General features: G+C 40.1%; 1 pseudogene across 1 annotated transcript; it reads right to left on the bottom strand.

Moving 5' to 3' along the window:
* Window positions 1-9,978: 9,978 nt before the first annotated feature.
* Window positions 9,979-11,285, bottom strand: LOC149398625 (uncharacterized; annotated as a pseudogene). The gene is made up of 4 exons (XR_016296987.1): window positions 11,204-11,285; window positions 11,127-11,149; window positions 10,760-10,979; window positions 9,979-10,480 (listed from the first exon to the last, which is right to left on the bottom strand). The product of XR_016296987.1 is annotated as an uncharacterized LOC149398625 (transcript).
* Window positions 11,286-15,009: the final 3,724 nt, after the last annotated feature.

Below are 15,009 nucleotides of genomic sequence, written 5' to 3'. Positions count from 1 at the left end.
AAAATAACGTTGTCCACGGGAGAATAACATAAAATCCAAAATGAAAATACGTTATCTAAATGTTCAATATCAAACAAAAATAGGATCTATATCCTTACGAAGTAGATGTGAAACATCGTCATCATCAAAATCATCCACCTCTTGATCAATTGGCGGTAATCCTGAAGTGAACGAAGGAATGCTAGACATGTCTTCGTCTTCTTCTTCGTTACCGTTTCTCGCTTTCATATGAACCACTAACGATAACTCAGGATTTGCTGGATCCGAAACATAAAACACTTGACTTACTTGCGAAGCCTAAATAAATGAATCATTTTCGTAGCCAATCCGTCTAAAGTCGACAATTGTAACTCCTTCATTATCAACTTTAACGTGATTATTGTCTGCCCATTTGCACTTGAATAATGCGACTCGCAACCCGAAATAATCAAGTTCCCAAATATCTTCAATGTATCCGTAATACTTCATAAAAGCATGTTTTGGATTCTTATCTTTTGCCGACGAAACATGTAAAGCTTCAGCAAACAATGTAACACCACTATTTTGTACGGGATGCTTGTTGTCTCGTTCCCTTGTGTAAAATGTAAAACCATTAACAGACCAAGCAGTGTACCTTGTAACCATTGAGGAAGGCCCGCCAGATAGTTTACTCAACGTAGATGAATGTCCTGCCTCTGTAAATATGCGTTTTAAAAGCCAGTTTTGAAACAAACGGTTGTGCTCTTCTTGCAACCATTTTTCATTTCTACCCTTCTTTGGATTATTCACTCTCAACTCATTCAAATGAATATCCACAAATGGCTTGACCTCGGAAACGTTGTGTAGCACATGGAGACTTGCTTGCTCCCATTCTTTTCGGTTGATGATCGAATAAGTACCTATAATGAAACAAATACTTAAAAATAATGTTCATATATAATTTAAATAAACAAATAAAGTGTTAAAAAAATACCTTTAGATAGAGCTTTTGAATCAAAATTGGTATTCTTGGGTAACCCAATTTCGTCTGTTTTAGCTAAATACTCAGAACAAAACTCAACCGACTCTTCTGCTATGTAATTTTCAACTATGCTTCCTTCCGGCTTATTGTAGTTCTTCACGTAGCTTTTCAACACTTTCATATAACGTTCGATTGGATACATCCACCGTAAAAACACGGGCCCTCCTAATTTCACTTCACGTACCAAGTGGACGGTTAAGTGGATTATTATGTCGAAAAACGAAGGAGGAAAGATCTTTTCGAGCAAGCACAGAGTTTTCACCAATTCTGACTGCATTAAATCCAATCGAGTTGGATCGATGACCTTCGAGCAAATCGAGTTAAAGAATACACATATCTTTGATATTGCAAACCTCACATCTTTTGGCACAATTCCTCGCAAAGCAAGAGGCAACATTTGTTGTAGCAGCACATGACAGTCGTGCGTCTTAATTCCAGTAAGTCTCAAATCTTTCAAAGACACGAACCTCTTATAGTTTGACGAATGACCTTCGGGGACTTTAATAGAAGCAAACCAGTTACACAATTTCTTTTTCTCCTTTCGATCTAGAGTGTACTTTGCCGATGGTAATTTTGTTTTTTTCCCACCCCCCTCCTCGGGATGCAAAATGCTTCTTATATTCATCTCTTTGAGATCCAATCGAGATTGTATTCCGTCTTTCGATTTATTTGGATCATCAAGAAGTGTACCAATAAGCGATTCGCAAACATTTTTCTCGATGTGCATAACATCCAGACAATGCCGGACATAGTGTGTCTTCCAATAAGGAAGGTCGTAGAAAATCGATTTCTTCATCCTGAACGATTCTTTAGTACTAGCACTCCACTTTCTTTTCCCAAGCACTTCATTGACGTTTTTAACCATCTCATAGACATATTCACCAGACAAAATTCTAGGAGGGGGTCGTTCTTCTGAATTTCCATCAAACGCTTGTTTCAATCTTCTATACGAGTGATCTCTTGGTAAAAATCTTCTATGACCCAGAAAAACAGTTTTCTTACCATGCTTCAAACGGATGGAAGATGTGTCTTTCATGCAAATCGGACAACCAATCGAGCATTTCACAGAGTATCCTGACAAGTTTCCATAGGCCGGAAAATCGTTAATAGTCCACATTAACATTGCCCTTAAGTTGAATGAATCTCCACGGTAAGCGTCTTTAACTTCCATCCCTTTCTCCCATAACATCTTCAAATCATCGACCAACAGTGCCAAATAGACATCAATATCATTTCCTGGTTGATTCGGTCCTGAAATCTCGCCGCAGCAGGAGTCCGGCGCCGCGGCGGGAACACGTCGTCGCCGCGGCGGAAACCTTACCGAGAGCACCATGTTCCAGACATATAGTCTCGCCGCGGCATCATACATTTTACGCCGCGGCGAATGTATTCCTCGCCGCGGCGAAAATTGTATACTGCCGCGGCGAGGACATCTAGGGTTACCTCGCTGCGGCGATGGCACATTTTCGCCGCGGCGAGAATTTTCTGGGTAACTCTCGCTGCAGCGAGAATTTGGTTTCGCCGCGGCGAGGCTCCTACAACGCTTATTATAAGCGTTGTAGAAGCATCTCGCCGCGGCGAGAATTATACATCGCCGCGGCGAGCTCCTACAACGCTTAGAATAAGTGTTGTAGGAGCGTTTTAAAATCTGAAAATTTCAAATTTTTTTAACTACCCGCCCTTTCATATTCTATACTTAGCGTTTTTTTTCAATTTTCCCTCATTCTCATTCCTTATTCCACTTCATTTCTTCTCATCTCTCTCTCCACTACTCATCTCTCTCGTCCCTCTCTCTCTCTCCGCCACTCTCTTGCCGCCCCGCCCCTCTCTCGCCACCACTCTCTCTCTCTCTCGGCCCCTCTCTCTCTCTCCGTCCCTCACCTCGCCCTCGCCCCGCGCGATCTCTCCGACCCTCACCTCACTTATCTCTCTCGGCGCCCCCGCCCCCTCCCTCACCTCGCCGTGCGCCCACGCCCCCCTCCGGCCCTCACATTGCCGTGCGCCCTCCGGTCTCACCTCGCTCGCGCCCACCCTCGCCGTGCGCCCTCACCTCGCCGCCTTCGGCCATTACCTCTCCAGCCCTCATCTCACCACATTCTCTTCGCCGCCCTTGTGCTCGTCCAACTCCGGGTAATGTTTTTGAACATTTTTACATGGACTTATTTAGTGTGAATTCGATATTGATTTGAAATTAGGAGATATTGTATTGGATTTGAGTTTATTGAATTTAAGTTTGATATTGATTTGATTTGAGAAATATATTTGATATTAGATTGAATTGAGATTGAAATTGTGTTTTTGTTTAGAATCGGATTGGATTTGAGTTTATATTTTGATTGGAGTTGAGTTTATATTGGATTTTTGTTACATTTGAGTTGAAATTTTGATTACATTTGAGTTGGAAATTGAAATTATGTTTTGAATTTTGTTTATTAGATTCAATGTCGTCCACTACTACTACTTCTAGCGATAGTGGTAAAAGAAAAGTTAGAAGACAACTAGCACTAAATTCCGATGAAAAAGGAAAAAGAAGAAACACTCTTATGAGTCGGGTTAATAAGGCCAAAACTCTAGGTAAAAAAATTCCGGTACAATTTGATGATAAGGGACAACCAATTGGTAAGGAGGGTGATGAGTTGTCGAGTTACTTTGGCGTGCTAGCTAGAGAATACGTTCCACTTTCGATGCGCGATTGGAGATCTAAAGAGAATAATAAAATTAAAGAACGGATATGGAACGAAATGCAAGAAGGATTTACGGTTCCTATCGAACAAAAACACGATTGCCTTATGAGAGTCGGAGAAGCCGCAAGGTTATTTCGTCATGAGATATACAACGATCTACTCAAAGACATAATCAACGAACCAATCGCCTTAAACAGACCGGATTGTATTTTGAAATACTATACAAGTATCACCGAAGAAGATTGGATGGCATTTGTTGAGTATAGATGAACCGAAATGTTCAAACAAACATCGGAACATGGGAAATCAAATATCGGAAAAAGTGTGTACAAATCTCGAACGGGCCGAAATGGATATCGAAAGCTTGATCAAGAAAAGGTTAGATTCATTTTTTTCTTTTAGTTATTTCAAATGTTGCAATTATTTTTTAATTTATTATATAATTACTTCTTACTAGCAGGACGAAACGGGGGAATGGCCTACGAAAGAGGAACTTTGGATTGACTCGCGAATGAAAGACGTAGATAACTACAAGGATGAGAAAGACAAATTGATGGGAGAAAAAATCGTAAGTTCTTTACCTTTGTTATAACAATTAACCTTGTAATTTTATTTTCAAATAATTTTATGTGTAGAAAACGTTATCACAACAAGCATCGCAAGGGACATGGTTGCCGGAATCGGGAAAGAGTGTTTTGCAAGAAGCTTTGGGAACGTCGCGAGTTTGCGGTCAATCCAAACACACATCGCGTTTTAAGTACTTTGTTCCTCCAACGCTCAACGAAGAAGTAATGAAGATGCGTCGGGAAATGAGCGAGTTAAAGTCTTTGGTGACGAAGGCCTTCGGTGGAAATGGTAGAATTAATGTCGAGTCGCCTAGTGTCGACCAAGTGGAAGAAAATCTCAACGCGAAGGTTGTTGATGATAAAGAGATGGCAAATGTTGAAGAACACGTCAATGAAACGGTCTCTTTAGGTATGTTTAATTTTTTTTATCTATTTATTAAAGATAAATGTTTTGGTATTAAGTTATTGATAAAATTATTGATTCGCTTAGAACACGAAGATGTTGATGATCGTCCGAAGATCGATCCTATCATTGTTGATGATCGTCCGAAGATCGATCCTATTGTTGTGGGAAAACCCAATAGTGTTCGTGCTAGTTGCTCTTTGAATCCAACCACGCCGGTGATACCGAGTTCGGATGAAAGCGTCGAGTGTCTTCTTTTCATTGATGACACCGAGTTCGGAGGCACAATTCATGTTGCAAATGGGCGAGCGTACATGAATGGAGGCGTAGTTCATTTCTCACCTTTGGAGGAATGAAATTTACGCGTGGCCGTTTTGGGGGTTTTGATTAAAAAAGCAAAATTGCCAATTCCCACCGAAGAATCTCAAACCATTGAAGATGCTATAGGCGGGTTTGTCTCGTGGCCGAAGAAACTCATGGAAATGGACACGGGAATAGAGAGTCGCGGTCCGGTTGTCAAACAACTCTCAAAGCTCGGTTTTGAGAGTGAAGCTAGCATCGATGATGCTAAGAAGATTCCGTACAAGGTGATTAATCCCAAGTATCGATTGCTCGCTCAACATGCCAACAAAGTAATGTTACCGGAAGGGGATGTGATTATGGTCAATGTTAGTCCAAGTCTCGCGGCTATCCCGATTCCGGTGTCATTTGAAGACATTTCCGATTTTTTGCAATAATTTCCGATAACGGTTTATATGGAGTCAGAGTTTTCTTTATATGCGTTTTTTAATATCAATATTCAATATTTAGTGTTTTGATCAACTAAATATTTGTTTGTCATAGCTATCTACGCTCGAGGCTAGAAAAGGCGAAGAAGACTCGAAATTATTGTTTTATAAATCCGAGCTTAAGTTCGTATATCGAAAATGACGACGAGGAGGCTTATTTGTCAAAACGAGTCAAGGACGTTGGAAACGTGGTACGAGATTGCAAATTTGGTGAATTAGTTTTGATGCCGTATAACAAAGGTGCGCATTGGATGCTCGTTGTCCTCGACCTTTGGAGAAATAGCGCTATGTTCTTTGACCCGTTGAGAAATAAAATCCCAATCGATTTAAATCGATTGATAAAAAGGTAATATTTTGATTTCTTAAATAATTTTTATTATAAATCGTTCTAGATGTTTTTTCTCTTATAATCTCCGTGTTATATAGGGTTCTTGTTGATTTCAAGCTCGAGCATCAAAACGCCCATAGTAACGGGCAATCAACGTACATCAAGGCTTGGGACGCTCCGAAACAAACGGGAAACACGGAATGCGGGTATTTTGTGATTTCTTATATGTGTGATATAGTCGTAGGAGGTGTAGGAAAATTAGAAAATAAGAAATCTCATACAAAGGAGGATTTAGAGAGAGTTAGGGAAGAATGTGTAAGTTATGTACAAACATTTATTAACTGTGACGATTAGCTAGTTTTTTTATTGAATTATGGATTGGTTGTAGATGTATATATTAGATTTTGAATGTTTTGAAGATGAGGATATTTGAAGATGAATGTATATATTAGATATTTTTTGTATTGAAGATTATTTTCAGGTGCTAGTATCGTGTAAAAACAGATTTTGGATTGAAAATAAATGATTCTCGCCGCGGCGAACTATACTTCTCGCCGCGGCAAGTAATTCGAGCAGCGGCGGGAAATATTATTCGCTGCGGCGAGAAAAGATACCGAGAACAGGCAAATTAGAAATCGTAGTCTCGCCGCGGCGAGATTTTTTCTTCGCCGCGGCGAGTTTTTTAAAAAAAATTCATCGCCTTCCTACAACGCATAATTATCCGTTGTAGAATAATGTCGCCGCGGCGACGGCTAAGATTTGACGTCGCCGCGGCGAAGTGTACTATTCGCCGCGGCGAGTTGATTATACAACGCTTGACAATCCGTTGTTGAATGTCACTACCAGAAATTTGGCCTCTAACTACTGCCGAACGCCGTAGTCGTTTTAAATCCACTACAGTTTACTGACTGTCATCTATTGCACTGGAGTCTTATCTCTTTGATTATGACTCCAGTTTTTGGCCGTAGTGTATCTGTTTTATAAGACTGTAGTTAAAATATATAACTACATTGTTTAGATGTAGTCTTACTAGTGGCATCTATAAACACTACAACGTTATGTTGTAGTTATATAGAACTCAATTACATAAGATAAAAAAAACTACAGTTTTAACAAGTAGTCTTAATTGAGTCAATTAGACAGACTACGGCGTTTTTGTGGCATCTATTGCACTGGAGTCTTATCTCTTTGCCTTTGACTCCAGTCTTTTCTGTTGAAGACTACATTTTTATAATGTAGTTGTTCAAATTTTGAGTCAATAAACACTACAGCTTTAAAGAGTAATTATAATTAATTGAGTTGGACAGACTACGGCGTTTTTGTGGCATCTATTGCACTGGAGTCTTATCTCTTTGTCTATGACTTCAGTCTTTTTTGTTGAAGACTACATCTTTTAGGTGTAGTTTATATTCATGAAGTTATATTTTAACAATATAGACTACATTTTATCTATGTAGAGAAATTCTTTTTAATAAAAACATATATTTAAATAAATAAAAAAATAAATACATTTATATTAAACACAATAATAATATCCAAAAAATCTCATATTTCATTAAATCAATAATAAATATCATTTACATAAATATCCAAAAAAAAACACCAAATAATGAACCCATTGAACCTGCAGGCAAGGGAAAAACACACATCAAAATCACACAAAATCATAAACACCTGAGACATAAGAAAAAGCCACACCATGTACTAACACCCTGAGACATTGTTTAGCTTTGAACCTAACACTAATTAGACTTACCTAACATAACTCACTATTTTCTTACACACACATAATACTTACACACACAGACCACACACCACATAATACATACACACTCAAATATACCACACGCAATACATAAGGTTGAGATGAGAACACACACAAACATCACATAATACAAACACATCACACGATAGACTTACATGAGGTGGGCGTTCGGAGGTGGCTTCGTGGCTGCCATGACAGGCTCGTCGATCAGATATAGGCTCAATCACGCACACACGGACACAGTCACGGACAGCGGCCTGAGGCCTTAAAGCAGCCTGCAAATCCCCATCTATTATACATAGACACAACAGAGCAAAAAGACATACTTGTAAAATATTCCCAGAAGAACAAACACAAGAAAACACCCAATTCGTATTTTGTATAGAGTCGAAACAAAAGCTCCAGAAACCAAACAAATATGTACAATATTCATATAATTTTATAACAGCATGTTATCGATGCTTACTCCGGGAAGCCCTGGACGAGAAGCCGCGGCGGAGGCCGATGGTGAGCTGGCGAATCCCGTCGTTGGAGGTGGTGTCGGCGAGCCACTCGTGGTCGTCGATGGAGGCTCTCCTGCGGCCCATGTACGAAGACACCAAGCTCTCGCAGACCACCGTCTCCTGCAGGTAATGCTCGGCCCCGCCAACCTCAATCAGCCGGAAACAGCCTTCATAAATCATAAATAAAAACGACATAAATTAGATTTTAGGACTTGTACCATATTTTTAACAGATTCAAAGCCTTGAAATAAAAGCAAAACGACACAAATCAGTTTACTTGCCAATCAGATCCAGATGATGCCTGCTGCTGAGCAAGGCTAGAAACACTTGTCGCCTGAAAAAAAAAAGTAACAATTAGAAAGAACACAACACTACTTTGATACACAAAAAAGAACGAGTAGTTTCTACCCATGTTTGGAACTTGAATTTTTTCTTAGGTGAATGAAATAAGATTATCCAGTCTCAAATTCGGATCTAAGCTTTTGAAGTTCTGGACGATCAAAGCCTTTGAAGTTCTGGACTCGGCTACTTCCCCGACGAGTTGCTCGGACAATCGCGATTGAGCTTTGTAACATTGCTGAAGCTCCAGCTCTAGACTCTCCTCATAGAAATGGTTGTGCTATATTTTGTTGCAAGTACACTGAAACACACAAAGTGATGCACATAGAAATGGTTCACAAACATACTGTGAGAACATCCTTGAGCTTGATCTTGTTGTCGTCGAGCTCAACGGTGGCGGCTGACTGTGCGGTGGCAGCGATCCCGCCTGGGATTACGGCATTACTTCCGGTGGCTCTGACTTTAGCGGCTTGAATTGCGGCCGCATCGCTCAAGTCCACGGCCTTGTCTCCGACGGTTTTCACCGCTGCTTCTAGAGCTTGTCCGATAGTGACTAAGCTCGGTGTTGATCTCTGAGCTGTTAGAGCCTCTCCAATAGTTTTATTTCAGATTCAAAACAAATATAATCAAACCAAAAATCATATTCAAAACCAACTAAACCAGTCTGAAAAAACAAACGCATAAAGAACAAATATCCAGACCGAGGCTTAGATTCAAGTAATCAAACCAAACTAAAAATCGAATCCAAAGTCTCAGAATTCCAAAGGTCATAAGTAAGACGAGAGAGAGAGAGAGAGAGAGAGAGAGAGAGAGAGAGAGAGAGAGAGAAACACCAGCACGACCATAAGTGAACGAGAGACAATAAAACCAAACCAAAGCACGAAACACTTCTCAGCCCTAAATTAAAACGCATAAATCTCAGCCACGAAAGTCAACAACTAAGACCCACGAGAGATAAACACAACGAAAAGCCCCAAATATCCAAAACTAAATACCTAATCTCAGATTCAGATTCAATGGATTAGATCGTTGACAAGTAAGGCGTTTTGCGAGGAAGAAACTTGAGATCTATTTGTAGAATCTAGATAATGTCAGCAACACGGAATAAGCAGAGAATGAAAGAAATAAAATTTATGGAATAAACCACTACTTGTTTACCTGAAATGAAGAGGAACACAATCCTTCACTTTAAAAAAATGCAATCCTGGTACATTATCTTGGTCAGAATTTAACACCAATAAAACAACTCAACATACTAAGAAAAAGACCATAATTGCCTAAGATTAAATCAGTTTCTAAGGTAAGAGTCAAAACCTCTCAGAGATATATCGGCATACAAAAATTACATACACACATACATTTATCACATACAAACATTAGAGAGAAAGAGAGGGAGAGAACCTGAAAGAGTGGCAGACAATGGGCCTTATGAACGGAGGGAGAGATAGAGCTATGGCTGTCCATAGTACAAACACACAAACAAATTTAATCAAATCCTATTTCTGCTCTATTTTTACAGATTTGAACTACAAATTTAATCAAATCCTAATTCTGCTCTATCAAAAAAATTTATTCTAGGTTTGACAACCAAAAAAAAAACAAAAAGCTTCTTTCTAGTACAGATAATGCCTAATTCTCTCGGGCTTCCTTCTCCAGTTATTGTCGCCGTTGAGGGGCTTCATCAAAACCCGATGATCGTTCCCCGTTTCGGAGCAAAGCAGCGACTGAAGCCTCTTCAAATGGCCGTGGCACTGCTTGTGGCCAAAAGGGTTAGCTCGGGCAACGAAGCCGTCCTCGTCCGGGCACATCACTCTTTGGTACGGCGACTGCCATTTGGCTTGCAGATACGCGAGAGACCTCCATGGCGGGAGAGGCATCGAGTTCTGCTTCAGAGAGAATCAGGTTGCCTCGGCCATCACTTGGAGGTACTGGCTCAGCCTCACCGACAAACCCACAAACACCACCGGCAGAGAATTCCGAATCATGTCGTACGAATCGACCGCTCGGGCGATCTCGAAATGGCTCCTGAAGTCTATATCGATGAGGAAGCGATCAGAATTTCCGGCGTGGCTGCGGTTTATCACGTCGATGTACTCGTGATCCCCTACACATATCATCGCAATACTAACCTTGAATAATTTACAATTTTAAAAGCTATCAAAGAAATCACCTCTACCTCGGCCATCATTTTGATTTTATATCATCGAGTTCAATCCAATTCTAACATTCTCTTGTTCATAAATTTGTTAAATGATTCAAAGTATAGTTTTTTCTTCGGATAATCTATCGAACACACGCCTCAGAATTTGAAAATCTCAACCTAACAAAACAAAGAGCTCAAATTCACCAGCCGAAAAACAAGATCATATAAAGAAAAAATTACCTCCGGGGACTTTTCCAGAGCCTTGCCACTTGGAAGTGCAGACCGCGGCGTCGTAGCCAGAGAGTCTCAAGAGCTTGACAAGAGCGAACCTCATACAGCTGGCGTTGCAGAGCCCGGGCTTCATCACCGCCTGAAGCTCCGTCTTCTTCATCGACACTATTAGCGAATTCACAGTCGATACCAAGTCGTCCTCGAACTGCGCTATCGGATGTTTGCAAAACTACACACCATAAAAACAAAAAAGCATTAATCATCCGACTCTAAAACACAGAAAGCTCCAAAATTAGGGCAAAATCGAAAGAAAGAGAGATTGAATGAGAAAGACTTACCGGAATTTTCTCGGCCAGGTGAGCGAGATCGGAGATACCAATCCGCGATTTTTCTTCTCACCTGCCAATAGTATTGTCAACGTTTAAGCCAAAGCCTTTTTCGGTGAACAGGTGCCTAGGTATTTCGGCACCGTTAGCGAATCCAAGAGAGTCTTTGACGCTTTCCCAATTGAGATCGTCAGTTCAAACAGACTCATGTGGAACGCGATCGTCAGAGCTCACGTGACTCACGCGTTTTATGAGAAAGCACTCCAACTGTTCGACGAAATGCTCAGACTAAGAGTTTTCCCTGACGGCTTCACTTTTCCACTGGCCATCAAAGCGTGCTCGTTCGTCGGCGATTTCGGCACGTGCAAGACGGTACATGGACACGTCATCAAGATGGGTTATCAGAACAGCTTGCACTCGGCGAACGAGCTGATTGGAATGTATGGCAAGTTGGGTCGGATGAACGAAAAATTGATTAGAGAAAGAGAGTGAGGATTGTAGTTCTGTAGATCGGAGGTGAGTGTATACGAAGAGATGGAGAGAGAGAAACATTTTTTTAGAGAAGGAGATAGAGAAACATTGAGAGAGAGAGAGATATACGAAGATGAAAGCGAGGGAAAGTATACTTAGTCATTTCTTCTTAATTTTCATATTGGTGGGAAACCAATTTTGTTACGGGAAATTTCCCACTCACATTCAAATACTAAAATTTTGTTAATTTTTTATATTTTAAGTATTACAACTCCTTCTTTACCTTTGACTGTAGTGTAAATGTGCCAAAATTTTGTGGGAAATTTCCCTCCATTTAAAAATGGTGAAATTTTGATCATTTTTAATTTTTTTGAATATTACCACTACTTTTTTATATTAGCTGTAGAGAAAAATAGACCATTCTCTACAGCTTTATATTCGACTGGAGTCTAATATAGGCCTAAAAAAAGGTGACCGTAGTCTGTATTGAAAGACTCCATTAAAAGGCTAAACTGGAGTAAAAAAAAATAAAAAACTGTAGTTGTATCCCAGATTTCTGGTAGTGTGTTGTCGCCGCGGCTCGGAACGTACCTCGCCGCGGAAAATCACTCGCCGCGGCGACGTATATTTCTCGCCGCGGCGAAGTGATTCTACAACGGATTGAAGATCCGTTGTAGAATATGTCGCCGCGGCGAGAAATATACTTCGCCGCGGCGAGATGTTTGAAAATATTTAAAAATTACACAATGGATTATAACCGTTGTAGAAGCTTCTACAACGCTTAAATATCCGTTGTAGAATCTTAGTTTCTACAACGGATAATTAAGCGTTGTAGAAAGCTATTGGATTCTACAACGGATTTTTAAGCGTTGTAGAAGCTTCTACAACGCAGGATTCTACAACGCTTAAGAAGCGTTGTAGAATCATTCTACAACTGTTTTTAAGCGTTGTAGAATCCTAGTTTTGTAGTAGTGTAATAATAAACTCAATATCACGGACTGAGATCACTTCGTGACACATGAGGTGAAATATCACAATTCCAATATCACATTACACAGGCGATACAATCATTTGAACAATAACACAATACCTATGAATAAAACAACAACATCCAGCATTTTAATCTTGAATAATTCAGATACAATCAGTTGTTCAAATTCATTGGCTTCAGTTGGTTCGTCGTGTTTATAGTCTTCATCGACAAAAGATGGTATATGGTTTTCCAATGAATTTATCTTCCTTAGCAGCCCTGGAATGATTTGAATCGATCTTGGGTACATAGGTGGGTCAATCCATTCTAAAAACCCACATCCATTAAATTTCTTTATCTGTCACAACCATAAACCAAAGAATATATTTATTTACAAAATCTTAAAAAGAATAGAAACATTTCCTTATTTATAAAATGTCTAGACAGTTTCTAGGATAACGAGAAACATATTAAAACCTTATACTCGGGGCATCCATAGAATCGTATTCCAGAGTTATCAGCAGTCCAGGAAGTTCGTTCAACTCCATTTAGACCACACGAATATGATGAAGGAGGTCGTCGACGCTCGGTACGACTTCCTATATTTCCTGAAACGCGCGGCTTTCGACGTGTTGACGAACTGCAATCACTCGACTCCATCGTGATTGTATCAACTGTTATTTAATTCTGAAAGAATAGAATTAAAAACATCAAAAACATGGTAAAATTCTTATTTCCAGTTCGTGACACTAGTGTCACGAAGTGAATCCAGTTCGTGACACCCTGGAAAAATTGGGAAGTGTCACGAACTGGATTCACTTCGCGACACTAGTGTCGCGAACTGGATTCACTTCGTGACACCCTGGAAAAATCGGGAAGTGTCATGAACTGGATCCACTTCGTGACACTAGTATCACGAACTGATTCACTTCGTGACACCCTGGAAAAATCGGGAATTCAATAAAAAAAAAATACAATTTTGACAAACAAATCACACTCAAACACAATGGAACCTATTTCAACATGAATCAAAACAATTAAACATGTTCTTGTATGTTAAAGATAGGAAGAACTTACCAAAATTTGTTTGAAGAATTTTGGATCTTTGATTTGAACGAAGATGAGCTTGGATCTTTAATATTGAACAACCACTATGGGTTTCAGAGGAAGAATAAGAGATTATGGTGACAACGTGTGCAGATTCCGGCGAGGAAGAAGAAGAAAAATGTTGCGTTTCAAATGGGCGTGAAGAAGAAGGAAAAAAATGGGTCTCAGTTTTTTTAGCGTGAGAAGTTGGGGAAATTTAGTGCCATGAATGTGAAAGGTTTGGACATATTCAGAAGGAGTGTCCCAACTTCCTCAAAAAGCATAAAAAGGGATACAACGTCACTCTGTCTGATGAAGAAGAAGAAGATAGCGACTCCGACCAGATAAGTAACTTTGTGGCCTTTACAACCTCTATTCCCACTCATAACCTTGAATCTATTAATGAATCTGCTGAATCCTCACAGAAATTTGTTATAGATGAGGAATTATCTGATGACGCTATGAATGATGCGTACAATGTTTTACACACTAAATGGGTTGAAGTGTCCCATGTTCTTGACAAGCAGAGTGCTCTTATTTTCTCTCTGACTGAAGACAAGGCAACTCTACTAGAAACCATTGTTGATCTGAAACGGGAAGTCAGCCGCCTAAATAGAGAGCTGGACCAGATGACTAAATCAGTTAAGATGTTGAACTCCAGCACTGACAGCCTTGACAAAATCCTAACTATCGGAAAACCTGCAAAGAACATAAAGGGGCTTGGATATACTCATGGTGCTTCCTCATCTCAAACTACTTTTGTTCCCCAAAAGCCAGCTAGCCAGATGTCGCGAAACATGTCTCAAACATTTGGTGATGACAAGTTTCAAAATCAACATCAGCGACATTCTTCTGGACCAACCAGGTCTCTTGTCAACAGACCTCGTTGGGTCTGCCATCATTGTGGTTGAATGGATCATATTCGGCCTTTCTGCTATCGCATTTATGGGAGGAACCTTCATCAACATCAATCCACTTACAGGCATGCTCTTCCTCGCCGTCAACCTTCGTCACAGTTGGAATGGAGAGTAAAAGACACATCCTACCGGGCCAATATCGCTTACACATCTCTGAGTGCTTCCACCGGTAGCGACTGGTACTTTGATAGTGGTTGCTCTCGCCACATGACAGGTGATCATGTCTTTCTGACCAACGTAAAACCTTACTCTAACTGTCACGTTACCTTCGGGGATAGAGTGAAAGCCAAGATTATGGGTAAAGGTCAGCTAAATTATCCTAGTATGTCTTGTTTGACTGAGGCTTTATTGGTGAAAGGGCTTACTGCTAATCTTATCAGTATTAGTCAACTCTGTGATTTGAATTTGCGCGTCAATTTTACTCGTGATAAGTGTGTAGTGATAATGAGAAACGGGATGAACTTATGAAAGGAACCAGATCTCGTGACA

Source organism: Urtica dioica, chromosome 5 (genome assembly GCF_054948205.1).
Source record: "Urtica dioica subsp. dioica isolate 48M chromosome 5, U.dioica_male_clone48M_v1_H2, whole genome shotgun sequence".
Classification (NCBI taxonomy): Eukaryota; Viridiplantae; Streptophyta; class Magnoliopsida; order Rosales; family Urticaceae; genus Urtica; species Urtica dioica.
The sequence above is the reverse complement of the archived record's forward strand: the minus strand, read 5'-3'. Positions and strand labels throughout refer to the sequence as shown.